This window comes from Lissotriton vulgaris, chromosome 3_1 (assembly GCF_964263255.1).
Source record: "Lissotriton vulgaris chromosome 3_1, aLisVul1.2, whole genome shotgun sequence".
NCBI lineage: Eukaryota > Metazoa > Chordata > Amphibia > Caudata > Salamandridae > Lissotriton > Lissotriton vulgaris.
Genome location: NC_141689.1, coordinates 1,293,616,277 through 1,293,638,654, shown reverse-complemented (window position 1 = coordinate 1,293,638,654; position 22,378 = coordinate 1,293,616,277).

The following is a 22,378-nucleotide window of genomic DNA, read 5'->3' as shown; positions in this document are numbered from 1 at the left end:
CAAAATGGCGAACAAAACTTCCTGATTTCCTTCGAATCGAAAGTTAACAGACGTCACGCAGCAAAAAAAAATTCCGCTCATGCGCAGCCGCATGCGTGCGCGCACGCGTGCGCGCCTATAGATATATAATTGACTTTAACTTTAATTTTCTCAACAACTACTGAACGGATTTACACCATTCCAAAAAAAGCGTAATCTGCGAACCGAACTCTACAGTTTTGGCAAATTTCTTATAAATCCATTCAACCGTTCGACCTGTAGCCGAGTCTAAAGGTCCTATGGAAAATAACATGGAGAAAACACGTTTTGGGACCCCCCTTATATCTCAGCCCCCACTTGACCAATCCCCCCCAAACTGTCAGGGAAGGAGCGCAGCGGACCGAGCCATCTTCTTTGAGAAATTCGCAAAGACTCATCCACCAGGGCCAAAGTTATTCCAAATAGAATGTTGAGGATTTCCTATGGAAACTAGGTCCTAACTATAACTACCTACTGGCGACCGCCAGTAGGTAATATATATATATATATATATATATATATATATATATATATATATATATATATATATATATATATATATATATATATAATAGTATGGTTATATATCAGGATATATGGATGGATATATGGATATATGGACATATATGTGGATGGATAGATATATGGATGGATGGACAGATGGATATATGGATGAATAGATGGAGATATGGATGGATAGATGGATATATCGATGGATGGATGGATGGATGGATGGACACATGGATATATTGATGGTTGGATGGATATATGGATGGATGGATAGATATATGGATGGATGGATGGATTAATGGATGGAAGGATGGATATATGGATGGATGAATAGATGGATGGATGAATGGATGGATGGATGGATGGATGGAAGGATGGATAGATGGATGGATGGATGGATTGGTGGATGGATGGATGGATGGATGGATGGATGGATAGATGGATGGATGGATGGATATACATGGATATATGGATGGATATATGAAAATATTGATGGATGGATGGTTATATCGATGGATATATGGATATATGGATGGATGGATGGATAGATGGATGTATGGATTGTGAGAAAGTGAGTTCCTGTTGCATTACCCCCTCATTTTTGCCTGATACCTGATGCAATGTTCCTAGGTGTGCCCTGGGTGCCTGCCAATCAGGTACCCAGGGCCTGTGTTTCTTCCCTAAAAACTATACTAAAGCCTAAACTCAATTGGCATCTCTGGCCACATATCAGCCCCTAGTAAATGGTACCCTAGGTACCCAGGGCATTGTGACTAGAGAAGACCCCCAAGGGCTGCAACACTTATTGTGCCACCCTTAGGGGCCCTGTACCTTGACACCCACACACTGCCTTTTCAGGCTGAGTGTCTAGGTGCAGAACTAAACAAAGCGTCAACATGGCACACATCTCTGTGTGCCATGCCTACAACCCCACGGCCCTGGCATACATCAGCCACCCCTCTAGCTGGGTGCCCTATGCCAGTGGTGTGGGCACGGGTGCATGAGCTCAGTGCCCCTACAGTACCCAGGGCCATTCCTGGGCACTGTAAGTACAGTGATGCCAATAACAATATATTGTGCTGGGAGGTTGTCATTCCGAACTCCACAGCACCATAATGGCTACACTAAACAATTTAAAGTTTGATATCAAACTTCTCAGCACATTAAACCCACACTGATGCCAGTATGGGATTTAATGTAAAATGCACTACAGAGGGAATCTTAGAGATGCCCCCTGAAACCTAACCTACAATCCATGTCTAGGCTGAGTGGCTGCCACACAGCAGACATGTTGCTGGACCCCTGGGTGGAGAGCCCCTCGCTCTCCTGGGTCTGCATGCAACAATGCACGTACTGGGCGAGGTGCTATGTCTCCTCCCCCAGGATGGACAGGGGGAAGCTTCAAAAGCATGCCTCCTCTGAGAGCTTCTCTAGGCCATTTGCTGTACCCAGCAACTGCCCCACACCCATTCTACCCCCACACTGGCAGGGAGACTGACAGGAAAAATTACATCAGGAAGGGGTGTGTGCCAACCTTTGCCAACTCCACCCCTCAGGTGGAGGAGGTGAGGTGAAGCATGACACCGGGCTCTTGACATCTTGTAGATGGGGAGTCCTGCCCAATCCCATCTAGGCTCCTGCCCCCCTCCCACAGGAGAGGAGCATGCTAAGGGGTGTACTCACCCCAGGACAGGGACCCATTGGTCCCTGCCCTTGTCCTACCTGTAACGCCCTTAAATTTAGTATTTAGGGGCTCCCTGAACCTTCCTTCGTCAGATCCAGATACCGAAACAAGAAGAAGAACAAGAAACATGAAGACCTACCGTGCAGCTGCTAAGAAGAGGAAGACACAAACTGATTTGGCCTGAGCCCTACCAGCCTTTCGACCCTCGAACCTGCTCCTGCTAAACCCCGGCGTCTCCAGTGGTCAGCAACATCAAAAACTCCGGACAGCCTGACTGACTTGTGACTCTGACTACATGGGTCTCCCACGAGCAGTGGTACTGCTCAAAGCAAGTAACAAGCCCAGGCATCAGCCCGGAACCGCGAACCCTGCACACTCTGCACCCGCATTATATTCATGAAAATTCACTACAGTAACTACAACGTTTTTGCTAATCTGGTTTCAGCTTAGACCCCAGGACTGAATCTAGGATCTGGTCCTGGGACTACTAAAGTAATCTGTATAGTAATCAACTGTACTTACATGTGGAAGACTCATTGAGCTCAATGCTATAGTGTGTTTTATGAGTGTGTTGCTTATTGTCAATACTGTATTAATTGGGTGCACAAACTGTATTTCTCCTATGCAAAGTAATTACATGAGAGTACTCACAACGAGAAAAGTATATTTTTATACACACTGTACTTCATTCTAGTGCAGTATATATAGAGCCACTTTCTCACATGGATGGATATATATATGGTACCATAAATGAAAGCGGAAAAACGCAGCGAATTGTCACTTCAAGCCGGATGGCAGGCCAAACGTTGAGTGCTCCTTTGTAGCTGAAAAGCATTTTGATGAATAACATTGCACAAGGCTGCATTGCCGTGAAAGGAGCACCATCCCTGAAGAGGAGAGGCTGTGGGTTGGAACAAGTCTCAACCCCGTCAGCGCGTGAAGCCAGTGCTAATTATGATCGCTTTTGTGATTCCTCATCCTACTTAAGGTAGAAAAGATTGTTCTGAAGAAATGGTTTGCCACGGAACCCACTTAGGGTATAATATGATCTCTCCAGATGCGACTATTTCTCCCAGCATGCTCCAATCTTTGCTTGCACTCATCACAGCCCAAGGGGGGCCGTTAACACATGGAAAGCCTCCGTGTGACCCATGAACAGCCTATGAATAGGAAGCAAGTCCACCTTGAATCTCGTCAGGCACCATAAATGAAAGACAAATAATTAAGTGAATTGTCACTTCAAGCCAGATGGCAGGCTGAGTGCTCCTTTGAAGCTGAAAGGCATTTTGTTGAATAAAATTACACACAGGCCGCCTTGCCGTGAAAGGAAAACCAACCCACTTAGGGTATATTATGTACTTTCCAGATGGGACTATTTCTCCCAGCATGCACAAATCTTTGTATGCACTTGGCACAGCCCAAGGGGGGCCGTTAACAAATGGAAAAGCATGCGGAGCATAAATGGATAAATGGAAAGCCACAGTGTGGCCCATGAACAGCCTATGAATAGGAGGCAAGTCCGCCTTGAAATGCGTCAGGCACCATAAATGAAAGAGGAAAAACAAAGCGAGTTGTAACTTCAAGCCGGATGGTATGCCAAACGTTGACTGCTCCTTTGAAGCTGAAAGGCATTTTGTTGAATAGTAAATATATATATATATATATACAATCACTATATACACAAAAGTTCTCCCGGTATTGTTCACCAGGATGACAGAAGACTCGCACTCCAGGGTCCGTGTTTCAAAGTAAATTCTTTATTTATTATATATGTTGCCAAAATCGCCATTCACAAAATCCTATCTTTTGGGAAGAACAATGAGGAGTGGACCCAATCTGGTACAAATCCTTACTGCTTTGTTTTGTGCTAGTAAAAAGCTAGCAATCCGCCATGACGCGTTTCGCCTCTACCAAGAGGCTTGATCACATGACATGACATCAACATAAAGGAAGGTATTTATAGTTTGTAAAAAGTGCGCGAACATCAACAGTTCATTTCATATGTATAGAAAGTGAAGAAATACTGTGTGCAAGCTTGCGAAATTCAAATAAAGGACATAGTGTCCATATATATATATATATATATTCACTGAAAAAACCATAGGTTATAGACCATATATAGTTAGGGATTTGCATTTACAAAACCTTATTTTACTCGCATAAAACCATTGAAATTCGCATATATAGTTAATTGCGCTAACTATATATCACGCACCCGCAATCCACTGCTGATGATGTCACATATTACATCATTCATGACATGGTCAGTGACATCACTGATGACTTCACTGATGACATCACTGATGACATCATCCAGTGGCTGTGTGTTTCTGTAAAGTTAAAATATGTCTTACATATTGAAGAATGAGTGGATGTATAATTGTCTGGATGAAGGATTTAGTAGGTGCATGACTGACTGTATGAGAGAGTGATTAAATGTGTCTCACTGAGTGCATGGGTTAGTGACTAAACTATCTTAATTTTTGCATCATTATATCTGTTGTTCTATGAACTGCTGCATGTGTTGATCAGTAGCTATATGAGTAACTGTATGGGTTATTGATTGGTTGTCCAAGTATTTGTATGGGAGAGTGAGTGTGTGTGTGGGGGTGGCTGGGAGGTGTGTGACTCTGTGCATACATGTGTGAACAGTTTATTCACTAGATCTATGGGTTCAAAACTGCATGTGGAAACAGCTGTATGGGTGGTTGACTGTGTACGAGTGTATTGGTGAGTGAATGGATATCTCAGTGCTACATGTCAAAGTAAGTACATATGTAAAACACAGTACATGCGAAAGTTCACATATATAAATTACTGTGCATAAGAGCCAGTGAATGTGTGAGTGGCTGTATGGATCATTGTGAACTTGTATCAGGGATTGCATAAAAGCGTAAATATGTGTTAGTATATGTTCGAATAAGTAAGGTGTTTATAACTGTATAGTTGAGGAAATGGAGGTGTGATTGATTCTTTGCAAGACTGACTAGGTGGGTGAGTAACTCCATGGATGAGTGACAGTCTGTGAGTGTCTGTTTACACTGAGTGTATCTAAGGTTATATCAGAGTCTGAAGAGGTTCATCGTATAATCACATGAATGATGTCATCAGTGATGTGGTCAGTGATGTCAAATGAGATGTCATCAGTGATGTCATCAGTGATGACATTTGAGATGTCATCAGTGATGTCATTTGAGATGTCATCAGTGATGTTATCAGTGATGTCACTGACCATGTCATGAATGATGTAATATGTGACATCATCAGCAGTGGATTGCGGGGGCGCGATATATAGTTAGCGCAACTAACTATATATGCGAATTTCAATGGTTTTATGCGAGTAAAATAAGGTTTTGTAAATGCAAATCCCTAACTATATATGGTCTATACCTATGGTTTTTTCAGTGAATTTCAATGGTTTTTTAATAGCAAATATCAAATGCTGTCAAATGTCAAGTACATGATGGGTAAAAACATTTTCGTGTTTATGCACGCTGATGTGCTTTGAACGCTTCCCCCCTTCCCCCCCTCTTTTCTCTTAGCAGTACTCTCTCTTTGCAGATAGTGAAGGGTAGTTAACGCAGGCCTTTGCCCCGTTGTAATCCGTCGTGCCTGCTTCCCTCTCTATTTGATTGATTGCTATCCAAGCATTTACTGTTTTAGAATTTGTTCTCTTTGGTTCATTCTGTATTTACAAACAAGCACAGAGTCGCAATACTCTGTTCAGTCGTTGCAGATAGTGAAAAATAGTTTAAATCGAGCAAAATCAGTAGGCCACTAATGGGATCTGTTTTTGACCTCGCTAAAATAGAAACATTAAGAACAACCCCTCATGAGAAATACGAAACTAGTAAGATGAACTTAGCTCCACACCATGATGGCTGCAAGACAGCTCGACTCTGCCGCCCACCCCACCCCACCCAAAATAACGACAAACCCTATGCAAATATTATAAATATATACAACACACCAGCAAAGTAACAGGGTAAAACATTTTATTAAATAACTATTTACATAACTATTTTATACTTTTTGTTGCCCGATCCGGCTAGCTCAATCGATCGAGCATGAAACTCATGCACTCTGATAGCAAGCGTTGCTGCTGATGCTATGCAGACCAAAACTGGTTTTCAGTTTGTACATTCTTCTAGATTTTTCCATCCAAGGCTGGTTGAGAGTTTGTAGAACGATGGCTTCAGATTTTCAACATACGGTGTGGTGGCGCGGACTGGGAGGGGGCGCTTGGCTACTGCCCCCTCCCCAAGTAAGATTTTCATACGTGAGTGTACGTTCATGGTTTTGGTCCCTGAGTTGCTTCGATGTCACTGCCATGCTCAAATGGCATAAGTCCTGGATGTTGGGTGCCATAGTTCAGAGTTCTGAGCAGCGCTTGTAACACTGTCTGAAGCTTATTTGCACCTACTGCAGCTTCACTATTCTCAAAGTAAGTGAGGGCCGTTTGTAGACCTGACTGCATTGTTAAACAATGTGATGCGGTGCCTCCCTGATCTGCTTGACGGAGGCCCCCGAGGGGCGGTGAGATGGCACTTAGCTCCTGCCCCCTCCCCAAGTCGTGTTGCCCTGGTGTGGCCTGAGATCGCCCCCGACATAGGCGGCCGGCTCCCGGGGTCCGGCGGAACTTTTTGCCTTTTGATGACTCTTCCATTCTGGACCTTGTCCCACAATCCGTTTGACCTGAAGACACGCTATAGTGGGGCGCCCCTTTACCGTTTCAGTTGCCATTCCACCCGCTTTTGCTACAGTGTGCCTCTTCCGCCATTCTGCTGTTTACCGCCCGCTCTTGCGACTACATCGTCTCGCTCACCATGTAGTTGAGTTGCTCCCGCTCTTGCGATGCAACGATAGGCGGCTGCCACAGGACTCTCAAAATGGCGGCCGGCTCTTCAGATTTGGGCGTGGTCCACTAAAATGGCCCTGGGACACCTTGGAACTCGGACGCTTGCCTGATAGGGCTTGGGTCCCATTCTCAAAAGCGTCCCCTCAGCCTTGAAGATTCTACAAAAGTCTTGGGGGCCCCCGACTCCCGCAGGCTTCTGGTGGGGAGCGGCTGCCATGATTGCTTGTGCAATGGCCACGACGGAGCTACGAGATGGTGGTGCTCTCATGCTGACCCCAGCTTCAGTCTTAAACATCCAGAAACACTGTAGACTACCAATTCGATCGGTTCCGGTAGCGCCCCAACATGACCCGGTAGAGAAGAACTTGCCCTCCCCTCTTTGACTGATGGTTCTTGTTGCCTGTCCCTTCTGTTGTCATTTAACAGAACTTTTTAAACTGCTGAAAGGGGTTGTGTTCCGAACGCTGGTTGGTGGAGACATTTTGACTATATTCTGGACCTACGTTGTCGCGTAATGCGTTATATGACACGCCGCGTTAGCGCACCCGGAAGTGCTCCGGTGCGCGAAGCGCAGCTTCCCGGAAGTGATCCGGGGCGCGGCGCGCAGCGCGTAACGTAAGCATAACAGGTCATGTGACTTGTTAATAAAACTTTTCATTGGTTCATTTTACTTTTGTTATTTTAATGATGAAAGGCTTGGTCACATGACCTAAAAATTACGCTTTTTATTGGTTTCGAACATTATTTTTTCTTAAACATATATGTTATAATGTTCCAGGCTAATGTACTTTCCCGGAAAATTTACAACTGTCCTGCAAGTAAAATATATTCCTTTTTCGAGAAAAAGGGTGTTTCTTCGTCCCATGACGGAGCCGTTGAGTAAAAGAGGCTCGGCCTGCTGTCTAAGTCGCCGATATGCCTGATTATCAGATTCTTATTGATCACTTTATGTTGCAGGAGTGGAAAACACAACTGCCCTTGACCATTTATCTTTACTGCGTTCCTACGTATTATACCTTTTATCCGTCATGTAATTGGACTGCTTTATTTCACTTGCCTTTTACTGATTCGAAAACAGTGGCTAAAATTAAAAACTTTACCAATGTAAATACTACTACCATGTTTTGTTTTAAAAACCTTTATTGTGAAAATGTCAGTATACAAATACGGGCCTATAACAACGTGGGCCGGCCACAGAGCAAAATGAAATCGTATATGATGAGGAGACATTTACATTGTAGAGGAACGTAACGAGCGGGCCATTAGGTTGCAAGGACTAAGGTGTCTAACAGTTGCGGAATCGGTGGACGTACATTTTGTAATTAAAATACGACAGGGCCACTTTCAATAAAATTATCTAGATATACATTTGCGGGCAAGTACCATGGGTGACGTTAATTCGAACTTTCAATAGTACAGTAATCAATAACACATCAGAACTTAATATCAATAGGGATGTCGAAATATTCAATCAATTCTCGTCCCCGCCCGCCATGTGCTTCAAAACTGCATTCGTATCTCGTGATATCAAGGTTGTTCAACCAGTACACAACAAGGAGTTACGAGTCCCATTTATACCGGCGCCATTTTGGGCGAGGCCGGGCAGGTCCAGGATATAGTCAAAATGTCTCCACCAACCAGCGGCCGGACCAGAACCCCTTTCGGCCCTTTATGCTACAAGATGGTGTCTCACTAGGAGAACGGCTGTTTATCTTTCCTTTCAAAATGCTGCCAACAATATTTTCTGAATGGAAGACACCATCTTGTAGCATAAAGGGCCGAAAGGGGTTCTGGTCCGGCCGATGTGAAGCCGCCATTTTGATTCAATCAATAGCGTCCCCCTGCACACATTCAGGGACCAGGTCGTGTCTTCAGGTCAAACGGATTGTGGGACAAGATGCAGAAAGGAAAAGGAAAAAAGTTCCGCCAGACGCCGGGAGCCGGCCGCCTATGTCATGGGCGATCTTTGGCCCCACCAGGGCGATAGTGAAGCTGCAGCAGCGGCCGGACCAGAACCCCTTTCGGCCCTTTATGCTACAAGATGGTGTCTTCCATTCAGAAAATATTGTTGGCAGCATTTTGAAAGGAAAGATAAACAGCCGTTCTCCTAGTGAGTCTCACATTGTTACATTTAGGAAGAATGTTGAAGAGTAGTATGTTGAAAATCTGAAGCCATTGTTCTACAAACTCTCAACCAGCCTTGGATGGAAAAAAAAATCCTGAAGAATGTACAAACTGAAAACCAATTTTTGTCTGTATAGCATCAACAGCAACGCTTGACTCAGCTTTGTGTGAAGCCGCCATTTTGATTCAATCAATAGCGTCCCCCTGCACACATTCAGGGACCTGGTCGTGTCTTCAGGTCAAACGGATTGTGGGACAAGATGCAGAAAGGAAAAGGAAAAAAGTTCCGCCAGACCCCGGGAGCCGGCCGCCTATGTCATGGGCGATCTTTGGCCACACCAGGGCGATAGTGAAGCTGCAGCAGGTGCAAATAAGCTTCAGACAGTGTTACAAGCACTGCTCAGAACTCTCAACTATGACACCACCTCGGTGCCATCCGGATCTTGGCGCCTTGTGCTGGTTCCGGCCTATTCACACATCGGTCCGCTACTGACACCACCTCACAGGCCAACGGGGCACCCCACGCCGACTTTCGGCGCAGCATTGTAGGATGGCCACACCAGAGCAGCAACTTGCTAAACACCACCTCGGTGCCATCCAGATCTTGGCGCGTTGTGCTGCCTTCGGCCTACTGTAGCCGCAAGTGCGAACGCAACTCAACTGGATAGCGAGTGAAACACCAAGGGGCGCCCCACTGCAGCCGAGGAGCCTCCATCTTGGGGGTGACGCACAGCATCACATTGCTTTCCAATGCAGTCAGATCCTCAAACAGCCCCCACTGACTGACGCGACCTCACAGGCCAACGGGGCGCCCCACGCCGACTTTCGGCGCAGCATTGTAGGATAGCCATACCAGTGCAGCAACTTGCTGGACACCACCTCGGTGCCATCCGGATCTCGGCGCGTTGTGCTGCCTTCGGCCTATTCGCACATCGGTCCGCTACTGACGCCGCTTCCCGTGTCAACGGATTTTCTACGCTTTTTATAGCCCTATGCCGCATAACAGGTCATGTGACTTGTTTATAAAACTTTTCATTGGTTCATTTTACTTTTGGTTTCCTAATGATGGAAGGCTTGGTCATATGACCTAAAAATAACACTTTTCATTGGTTTAGAACATTTTTTTTTCCAAAACGATGAAAGCCCCACCTTGTTTCTGGATGTTTCAGACTGAAGCTGGCGTCGGCATGAAAGCACCACCATCTCGTGGCTCCGTCGTGGTCATTCCGTGAGCAATCATGGCAGCCGCTCCCCACCGGAAGCCTGCAGGAGTCGAGGGACCCCAAGACTTTTGTAGAATCTTCACGGCTGAGGGGACGCTTTCGAGAATGGGGTCCAAGACCTAGCAGACAAGCGTCCGAGTTCCAAGGTGTCCCAGGGCCATTTTAGTGGATCAGGCCCAAAGAGGAAAGAGCCTGCCGCCATTTTGAGAGTCCTGTGGCAGCCGCCTATCGCTGAACCGCAAGAGTAGGCGCAACTCAGCTGAATGGCGGATTTTGGCACAGTGTACCAAAAGCGGGCGGAATGGCAACTGAAACGGTAAAGGGGCGCCCCACTACAGCACACGAGCCGCCACCTGGGGAGGCCCGTTCACGCCGCCTCCCCCCCCTCTCCCCCGGGGCGCCCCACGCCGTTTTTCGGAGCAGCATTATAGGATACAAAAACCAGTGCAGCAGTTTACTGGACATCACCTGGGTGCCATCCACATCCCAGCGCGTTCTGCTGCCTTGGAACTATTCGCACAACAGACCGCTACTGACAAGGCCTCCCCAGGGACGCCCCACGCCATTTTTCGGAGCTGCATTGTAGGATACCAAAAACCAGTGCGGCACCCAGGTGACATCACCTGGGTGCCGTCCAGAACTCAGCTCGTTGTGCTGCCTTGGGACTATTCGCACAAAACACAGCTACTGACCATTGTTGCTTCTTTTTACAAAAAAATGTTTAAATGTGTTTACTGTTTTTGTTGCGTTGTATATATTTATAAGTTATTAAAGTTTTATAATCCTACTACTTTGTTGGAGTGCTATATATTATTAATGTGACAAATAATTGTAAAAACTTTGATGTACAAAGAGGCATCCCTGGAATCTTCCACTTCAGGCTCGGTCCCACACACCCTCACAGTGAGAATCCCCTCCCCAAGCACAATACAGGATGGTTATCAGATAGTAGGAACCCGTATGGTGTGACGGATCTCATGGGGTGGGGGCCTTCATCTACTGTAACTCCTTTGAAGAGGGGTAATTCTCATACATGCCAACATTTCAGAAGAGCAAAGTTGGAGATTTAAAAAAAAAAATCGGGAGAATGGGGCCTTGAATCGGGTTATTGTCATGTGTGGGCTTTGGAAGTGTGCTGCTGCAGGATCGGACATTTCAAACTCAAATGCACGTTCTTTTTCTTACCTTTCCGAAGCATGGAGCGCAATAGCAGGCAGAGAAAGGGTGATGCAAGTGTTGAACACTGCCTGGCCTGGCAAGTTCCTGGCAGTGCCCCCCCCCCGCCCCCTGCCCGCTCCTGAAACAGGGCACACACACCGCCGCCCCGAGTACTTCACAGATCTTTAAAAGACCATGCGCTTGTTAATGAGGCTTAAATGGTTTATCACCCCTTTCCTGGAAGAATTAGCACGTTACACAATACCAAGCCCTGTCAGCTGAAACCCCCGAGGAATCGGGTTTTTGCTTGCAGGAATCGGGAGGCAGGAGACTAGCACTGAAATCGGTAGTCTCACGCCTGAATCGGGAGGGTTGGCATGTCTGGATTCTCAACAGCTGGGGTCATAAACTACATCCGCAGGGCTAGGTGATAGCCTGGGACCGGCCTGGACAATCGGACACAGAGGAAGAGGAGTGTCAGAGGGTGCGGTAGTGAATAGGGTGAAAGGAAGGTGTCGGTCGGGCACGGGGTGTGATTCTCAGGGAAGAGCAGCGCAGATGGGGGGAGGTTTATGGCCCATGCATGAGAGAGAGAGCGGGGGTGACCAGTGCGAGGGTGGGGAGCCGTGCTGAGAATCGACGGCGTGCAGAGAGTGGGTCTGGTCAAGGCATCTAAAATGGCTGCCATGCACGACAAAATTGTGGCATTGGAAAAAAGGCAAGATGGCGCAGACAATGTTTATCAATAAGGATCAATTTATAACAAAATATTTTATCGCAGTGACAAAATGGCGGTCAACACTTCCTGATTTCCATTGAATCGAACGTTAACAGACGTCACGCAGCAAAAAAAAAAACGCTCATGCACAGCCGCTGGAAGACATGTATCAACATATATGAGCCTCCTCAGCCACCCTCAGAAAACATAAGGGATCAGGATACGTCTCCCGTACCCCCTTATACCTAGTAATTTAAATCGAAACACAAAATGGCGAATTCCCGTTTCGCTACCAGTTTGCGGCCCGGTTTGTGATCCGGGAAGCGCTTCTAACGTGAAAAATCACATTTTTTTTATTTTCCCCACGGGACCCTTTAATAACCCCAACATCATTCCTAGGGGGTCAAGAGGGGTCTACCTTGCCCCCTTTCATTAAATTCCCCCTTCGTTTTTCACCTCTTCTTGTCTCTCGATCCTACCGAGAGACAAGATGGCGGCCGCACCGGACTGTTTAGAATGTTGACAGACACCGGAGAGCCAATCAGCATCGCTTCGCAAAGCTCCATGACGCGAAAAGTACGCGATCTGGAGCGCTATCTGGGACGCTGTCACAGATACATACATTTTTTAAAATGTTAATTTCTCAAAATCCACTGGAGCACATATATTGATACCCAGCAAAGGCACATCGGGCTAACAGTCCCTACAATTTTGCCAAGTTTCGTGCAAATCCATTCAGCCGTTCGAGCTAAAAGTGAGGCCAAACGCCCTATGGAAATTAACATGGGAAAAACGCGTTTTGGGACCCCCCTTTTTTCTCAGCCTCCCCTTGACGAAACCCCCCCCAAATTTTCAAGGGCTGCTCAGAAACAAAATGTGCCATTTTTCTGAAAATTTCAGTCGATTCCGTCCACAAACGCCAAAGTTATTAGACATAGAATTTTCAAAAGTTCCATAGAGAATTATTCCTAACTATATATACCTACTGGCTATCGCCAGTAGGTAATATTCACTAAAAAAAACAAAGTTTCACACCAGGTATAGTTAGCCGGGCAATTTACTCATACAAAGCCATTGAATTCCCACGTTATAGTTAGTTGTACTCACTATAACTGGCGCGCCCGCAATGCACTGCTAATGACATCACATATTACATCACTCATGACATAGTCAGTAACATCACTCATGAGATCTCAAATGACATCACTGAATACATCATCCTTGTGAAAGAGTGGCAGACCCTCTCTCAGTGTAATATAAGTTTTGATACACACTGTGAAAAATAGAATCAAAAAATTTCAAAACAATGGCGAAACTAATTCCAGTTACAACAACCTATTCAGAAATTGCAAAATCTACATACACATTCACTCATACACCAACATTTCTATATAGTTACTCATACACATACTCAATCATCATATGTACTCATTTACATATACATTTTGTTACACACCAACACTCATCGTTCGGGTTACTCACACATGCAAATAAATTATAAAACGACCATTCACTTGCTTATACAGCTATGCATACACCACTACTCCTACTTCTACAGAAACGTACACATACTTTTTTTCTAAAACAATCACTTATAGGAACTTATTTATTCAGGAACTCTTACAATCTCTCACACATACTTACCTATATGCATCAATTCTCACATATACTAATTTAAAACATATGCAATTACTCATAAAGATATGATTGAGACAGTCATTCACTCACTAACACACCCATACACACACTCATCCACCCATAAAGTCCTGCACACATGCTGTCTTCAAAACATATACAAACAGTAAGCCACTCATTCATTCATCTATGCACAAAGTAATACCCCCACCAAACCATACAGACACTCATACTAATACTCAAAAAACTAACTAATAACCCATATAGACACTCATGTAGCTCTCACCAACCCAAGCAGCCGCCTATAGATAAAGGGAGAGGGTGATACAGATATTTACAAATTTAAACAATAATTGCTAATACATGTATTTAGTAAGATACACTTAATAAGTCAGATATACAATCAATTAAAAAAAAACATCCATTTAGACACCTATTTAACTGTTTGTTCTTCCATCCACGTTTAGGTACACTTACATAAAACATTTTTTTATTCAGAAAGTCACACATTCACTGGATGATGTCATCAGTGATGTAATCAGTGATGTCATTTGAGATGTCATCAGTGATGTCATGAGTGATGTCACTGACTATGTCATGAGTGATGTAATATGTGATGTCATCAGCAGTGCATTGCGGCCACGCCAGTTATAGTGAGTACAACTAACTATAACGCGGGAATTTCAATGGTTTTGTATGAGTAAGTTGCCCGGCTAACTGTAACTGGTGTGAAACCTATGGTTTTTTCAGTGAATTTCAAAGGTTTTTTAAATGCTAATTCCTAACTATAACGAGTGTTAAACCTATAGTTTTTTCAGTAAATTTATGTATATATATATATATATATTCACTGAAAAAACTATAGGTTTCTCACCAGTTATAGTTAGCTGGAAATTTTGCTTACATAAAACCATTGAAATTCCCAGGTTATAGTTAGTTGGACTCACTATGACTTGCGCACCTGCAATGCACTACTGATGATGTCACATATTACCGGGCGCTCCCCCCACGCAAATCGAAACAAAAAATTATTTTTTTTGCCCCTCTGGACCCTTTTATAGCCCCCACATCAAACCTAGGGGGTCAGGGGGGTCTACTCTGCCCCCTTTTGGTCATTTCCCCCTTTGTTTTTGCCACCTCTTGTGTCTCGATCCTACAGAGACACTAGATGGCGGCCGCTCCGGCCTTCTTGGAATGTTGACAGACACCCGAGAGCCAATCAGCTTTCCGCTTGCAAACTCGCGTAGCCCGCTGGTACGCGCCCCGGTGCGCGTACCAGGGTGCGCGTATAGATATATATATATTTTTTTGAACCTAAATTACACAAAATCCACTGGAGCACATATCTTGAGACATAGCAAAGGCACATCGGGCTACCAGTCCCTACAATTTTGCCAAGTTTGGTGGAAAACCATTCAGCCGTTCAGGCTAAAAGTGAGTCCAACCGCCCTATGGAAATTAACATGGGGAAAACACGTTTTGGGATCCCACTTTTATCCAGGCCCCCGCTTGACGAATCCCCCCCAACCTTTCAGGGAAGGAGCAGAGTGCCGTGAGACAAATTTCATGAAAATTTCAGGCAGATCCCTCAACCAAAGTTATTCCCCATAGAATGTTGTGGATTCCCTATGGAAAACAATCCTAACTATAACTACCTACTGGCGACCTCCAGTAGGTAATAATAGGATAGATATAAATATGGATATATGGATGGATGGGTAGATGGATATATGGATGGATATATGGATATATAGATGGATGTATATATGGATATATGGATGGATATATTGATATATGGATATATGGATAATGGATGGACATATGGATATAAGGATGGATGGATGGATGATGGATATATGGATGGGGGCATGGCTGGATGTATATATGGATGGATGGATAGATATATGGATAGATGGATATATGGATGGATGGATATATGAATGGATGGATGGATATATGGATGGATGGATAGATGTATATATATATATATATATATATATATATATATATATATATATATATATATATATATATATATATATATATATATATATATATATATATATATATTACCTACTGGCGGTCGCCAGTAGGTAGTTATAGTTAGGATTTTTTTCAATGTTAAATCTGAAAATTCTATTTGGAATAACTTTGGCGCCGGTTGACGTATCTGCCTGAAAATTTCCTCAAAATGGCCTCGCCGCATTCCGGTCCTTCCCTGAAAGTTTGGGGGGGATTCGTCAAGCGGGGGCCGAGATAAAAGGGGGGTCCCAAAACGCGTTTTCCCCATGTTAATTTCCATAGGGCGGTCGATTTCACTTTTAGCCCGAACGGCTGAATGGATTTCCACCAAACTTGGCAAAATTGTAGGGACTGGTAGCCCGATGTGCCTTTGCTATGTCTCAAGATATGTGCTCCAGTGGATTTTGAGTAATTAAGGTTCAAAAAAATATATATATCTATAGCCGCGCTCCGGTACGCGCACCGGTACGCGCACCGGGCGCTTACCGCGACTTGCGCGCAGAAAGCTGATTGGCTCTGGGGTGTCTGTAAACATTCTAAACAGTCCAGAGCGGCCGCCTCTTGTGTCTCGGTAGGATCGAGACACGAGAGGTGGCCAAAACAAAGAGGGAAATGACCATAAGGGGGCAGAGTAGACCCCCCTTGAACCCCTAGGTTTGATGTGGGGGCCATAAAAGGGCCCCGCGGAGCAAAAAAAAAATTAAAAAAAAATTTGATTTTCGCGGGGTGAGCGCCCGGTACGCGCACCGGTACGCGCACCGGTAAGCGTACCAGGGAGCGTACCATGGGGAAAAAGAATGACAGTTTTAAAAGTAGCTGTTTAAAAAAAAAATGTTTTGTTGTTTTTTTTTATACATACACATACATATATATATAAATGCATATGCATATATATATATGCATATATGTGTATATGTGTGCGTGTAGAGAGAGGTAGAGAGGTAGAGGTGTAGAGGTAGAGAGGTAGAGAGGTAGCGGTAGAGAGGTAGAGATTAGTAGAGAGAGAAGAAGAGAGAGGTAGAGAGTAGAGAGTGAGTAATAGAGAGTAGAGAGTGAGTAGTAGAGAGTAGTAGAGAGCAGTAGAGAGAGTAGCAGAGAGTGAGTAGTAGAGAGTAGTAGAGTGAATAGTAGAGTGAGTAGTAGAGAGTAGTAGAGAGTGAGTAGTAGAGAGTGAGTAGTAGACAGTAGTAGAGAGTAAGTAGTAGAGTGAGTAGTAGAGAGCAGTAGAAAGTGAGTAGTAGAGAGTAGTAAAGAGTGAGTAGTAGAGAGTGAGTAGTAGAGAGTGAGTAGTAGAGAGTAGTAGAGAATGAGTAGCAGAGAGAATAGTAGTGAGTAGTAGAGAGTGAGTAGTAGAGTGAGTAGTAGAGACTAGTAGAGAGAGAGTAGTAGAGAGTGAGTAGTAGACAGTAGTAGAGAGTGAGAAGTAGAGAGTGAGTAGTAGAGAGTAGTAGTGAGTAGTAAAGAGTGAGTAGTAGAGAGAGAGTAGTAGAGAGTGAGTAGTAGAGAGTAGTAGATAGTGAGTAGTAGGGAGTAGTGAGTAGCGAGTAGTAGGGAGTGAGTAGTAGAGAGAGAGTAGTAGAGAGTAGTAGAGTAGTAGAGAATGAGTAGTAGACAGTGAGTATTTGAGAGTAGTGGAGTAGGAGAGAGTAAGTAGTAGAGAGTAGTGGAGAATATTCCAAAGTTTGGCACAGCACCACTTTCACAATGAGTCCAATCAAATCATATCACTTAGAGTCCTTATTGAAGCGCTGAATCTTGGTGTATATTCAAATGCTTTTATTTTCCTTAAGTTTATGTACCACAGCCAGCCGAAAGGTTTCGTTCTGTACAACAGAACTTCTTCAGGGCGTTCTTATTTCCTTCAAGTTATGTCGGTATCCAGTTGTCATATAACTAGATATTTCTTCCAAATGTTAGACGAGACATAAGTATATTCTTATTCAAAGTGACTAGGTATCAATTTTACCCACACAATTCGGGCAGACTTGAGTAATTTATAGCATCCTCAAAGTCAGTCTTTCAAAAATTCCAAAGTATAGGACATGATAATCCAAATCCAAATGTTTCTCAAGAAAAGTAATTTACAATCGTTTGGAATATCGGTGTTTGGGCAGATATGATCCAGGGACCCCCAGTATGCAAGGGGAATTAGTCCCCCCTCTACAAACGCGCCAGTGGCCTGCATTGCAGAGAGGTGTAACAAGGGTGTGGCCTCATTACACTTCTCTGCAATGCAGCTCCCTCGCGCATACTGGAGGTTCCAGGTGGGCTAATTGGCCCCCAGGGGCCCCCAGTATGCAAGGGGAATTAGTTCCCCCTCTTCAAACATGCACGGGGGCTGCGTTGCAGAGAGGTGTAAAAAGGGTTGTGGCTTCATTACACCTCTCTGCAATGCAGTCCCCTGGCGCATACTGGAGATTCCTGGTGGGCTTTCAGGTCTTATATAGTTAGGAATTAGCATTAAAAAAACCTTTGAAATTCACTGAAAAAACCATAGGTTTCACACCAGTTATAGTTAGGAATTAGCATTTAAAAAACCTTTGAAATTCACTGAAAAAACCATAGGTTTCACACCAGTTATAGTTAGGAATTAGCATTTAAAAAACCTATTAAATTCACTGACAAAACCATAGATTTCACACCATTTATAGTTAGCTGGAAATTTTACTGACATAAAACCATTGAAATTCCCACGTTATAGTTAGTTGGACTCACTATAACTTGCGCGCCTGTAATGCACTGCTGATGACGTCACATATTACATCACTCATGACATGGTCAGTGACATCACTCATGACATCACTGATGACACCATCCTTGTGACAGAGTGACAGACCTAATTTCAGTGTAATGTAACGCTTGAAACACATATTCAAAAATAGAAACAAACATTTTCAAAAAAATGGAGATACCCAAACCAGTAACAACAACCAATTCAGTAATTCCACCATCTATATACACATCCACTCATTCACCAACAGTTCTATATAGTCACTCATATATATACTCACTCATCATATGTAGTGATACACCTATACATCCTGTTACACATCAGCAGTCATCCAAAAGTTACTCACACACATACTCACACATGCAAATAAACTATTGAACATCCATTTATTTGCATATACATTTATACACACACTACCACCTTACTTCTAAGGAAACTTACCCATACTTACTCTCTTAAACAATCACTTATAGAAACACATACTTATTTAAACAGGAACTCCTACAATCTCTCACTATATATACTATACTCACTTATATACATCAATACTCACATATACTAGATTAAAACATATGTCGTTACTAATGAAGACACTAGTGAGACAGTCATTCACTCACTAACACACACATATACACACTCATCCACCCATACAGTCCTGCACATATGCTGTCTTCAAAACACATACAAACAGTGAGTCAGTCACCAACCCCTGCAGCCACTTATACACAAAGAGAAACACTGATACAAACATTTAAATATTTAAACAATACTCGCTAATATATGTATTCACTAAGATACACGTAATAAGCCAGTTACCCAACCAATTTTTTTTAAAAAAAACATCCATTTACACACTTATTTAAACATTTATTCGTCCATCGACCTTTACAAATACATATATAAAACAAATTTATTTTTCAGAAAGACACACATTCACTGGATGGTGTCATCAGTGATGTCATGAGTGATGTCACTGACCATGTCATGAGTGATGTAATATGTGACGTCATCAGCAGTGCATTACAGGCGCGCAAGTTATAGTGAGTCCAACTAACTATAACGTGGGAATTTCAATGGTTTTATGTCAGTAAAATTTCCAGCTAACTATAAATGGTGTGAAATCTATGGTTTTGTCAGTGAATTTAATAGGTTTTTTAAATGCTAATTCCTAACTATAACTGGTGTGAAACCTATGGTTTTTTCAGTGAATATATATATATATATATATATATATATATATATATTACCTACTGGCAGTCGCCAGTAGGTATATATAGTTAGGATTTTTTCTCTATGGAACTTTTGAAAATTCTATGTCTAATAACTTTGGCGTTTGTGGACGGAATCGGCACATTTTGTTTCTGAGCAGCCCCTGAAAATTTGGGGGGGTTCCGTCAAGGGGGGGCCGAGAAAAAAGGGGGGTCCCAAAACGCGTTTTTCTCATTCATTTTTCCATAGGGCCTTTGGCCTCACTTTTAGCTCGAACGGCTGAATGGATTTTCATGAAACTTGGCAAAATTGTAGGGACTGTTAGCCCGATGTGCCTTTGCTGGGTCTCAATATATGTGCTCCAGTGGATTTTGAGAAATTAACGTTTAAAAAAACAGATATATCTGTGACAGCGTCCCAGATAGCGCACCAGATCGCGTACTTTTCGCGTAACGGAGCTTTGCGTAGCGAAGCTGATTGGCTCTCCGGCGTCTGTCAACATTCTAAACAGTCCTGTGCGGCCGCCATCTTGTCTCTCGGTAGGATCGAGAGACAAGAGGAGGAGAAAAACGAAGGGGGAATTTAATGAAAGGGGGCAAGTAGATCCTTCTTGACCCCCTAGGAATGATGTTGGGGTTATTAAAGGGTCCCGTGGGGCAAATAAAAAAAATTTGATTTTTCGCGGTAGAAGCGCTTCTCGGTTCGCGAACCGGGTCGCAAACTGGTAGCGAAACGTGAATTCGCCATTTTGTGTTTCTGGTTAATTAAATTACTAGGTATAAGGGGGTACGGGAGACGTATCCTGACCCCTTATGTTTTCTGAGGGTGGCTGAGGAGGCTCATATATGTTGATACATGTCTTCCAGCGGCTGTGCGTGAGCGTTTTTTTTTTTTTGCTGCGTGACGTCTGTTAACGTTCGATTCGATGGAAATCAGGAACTGTTGACCGCCATTTTGTCACTGCGAGTAAATATTTTGTTAAAAATAATTGTTATAAATTAATCCTTATTAATAAACATTGTCTGCGCCATCTTGCCTTTTTTGCAATGCCACACTTTTGTTGAGCACGGCAGCCATTTTAGATGCCTTGACCAGACCCACTCTCTGCACGCCGCCGATCCTCAGCATGGCTCCCCACCCTCGCAAGCATCTCCCCCACGCACTAGTCACCCCCGCTCTCTCTCTCATGCATGGGCCATAAACCTGGCCCCATTTGCGCTGCCCTTCCCTGAGAATCACACCCTGTGCCCGCCCGACACCTCCCTTTCACCCTATTCACTACTGCACCCTCTGACACTCCTCTTCCTCTGTGTCCGATTGTCCAGGCCGGTCCCAGGCTATCACTTAGCCCTGCAGATGTAGTTTATGGCCTCAACTGTAGAGAATCACCCCTCTTCAAAGGAGTTACAGTAGATCAAGGCCCCCACCCGATGAGATCCGTCACACCACACGCGTTCCTACTATCTGATAACCATCCTGTATTGTGCTTGGGGAGGGGATTCTCACTGTGAGGGTGTGTGGGTCCGAGCCTGAAGCGGAAGATTCCAGGGATGCGTTTTTGTACATCAAAGTCTTCACAATTATGTGTCACATTAAAAATATATAGCACTCCAACAAAGTTGTAGGATTATAACACTTTAATAACTTATAAATATATACAACGCTCCAACAAAGTAAACACGTTAAAAAAACTTTTTAAATAACTATTTACATGACATTGCTTTAACCAGGATAGACAAAGAAATGACACAGTGATGTAAAAGTTTCTGAAAGAAATGCCAAGAATGTTCCATGTGAAAAAGAATTTTATCTGGCAAATTTTTTCTTTTCCTTCTCATGAAAAGAAAGTTAATGCCAGGTTCGTTACCTGCCTCATCTGCCAAAAAAAAACTCTCGAGAGGGACCGAAAAAAAATACAGCTATGGTAATCATACCATGCATCGGCACATGGAGAGGTGGCACTCTCTTAATTATTCTAAAGCACAACTTCGAGATTTGGTGGATAATCCCCGACCGGCAAAAACATCCACCAATGACTTAGCAATAAGTGAGTCAGAGGCAAGGGAAACGGTCCCAAATCTGTAAAAGAACTTTAGGCAGATGAGATTGACTTGTGTAGCATGTGGAAAATTAATTTCATGCGGAGAGATGAGTATTACTTTAATAAATAGATCATATGAAAATCATCAATGTCCAAAACGTCCTAGAAAGTAATTTTTGTCATTTTTGAGGAAGAGAGATAACCTACAGTGGTACGGGGTAGTTTTCGTTCGTACTAGGGGGGCCAGGTGACATTCGTTCGGGGTGGCTTAGGGGCATTTAAAACAACTTCCCTGATCAGGTAGCATATAAAGTAGAGGCTACATACCAGGATCTTTATCGATTGCTTTATGCTGTAGAAAAATGAAAAACACACAACAAACCTGGACCATTCATATTTTCAATGTTTCTGCGTACTATACTTTTTAACCCTTAACTAATTGAGCTG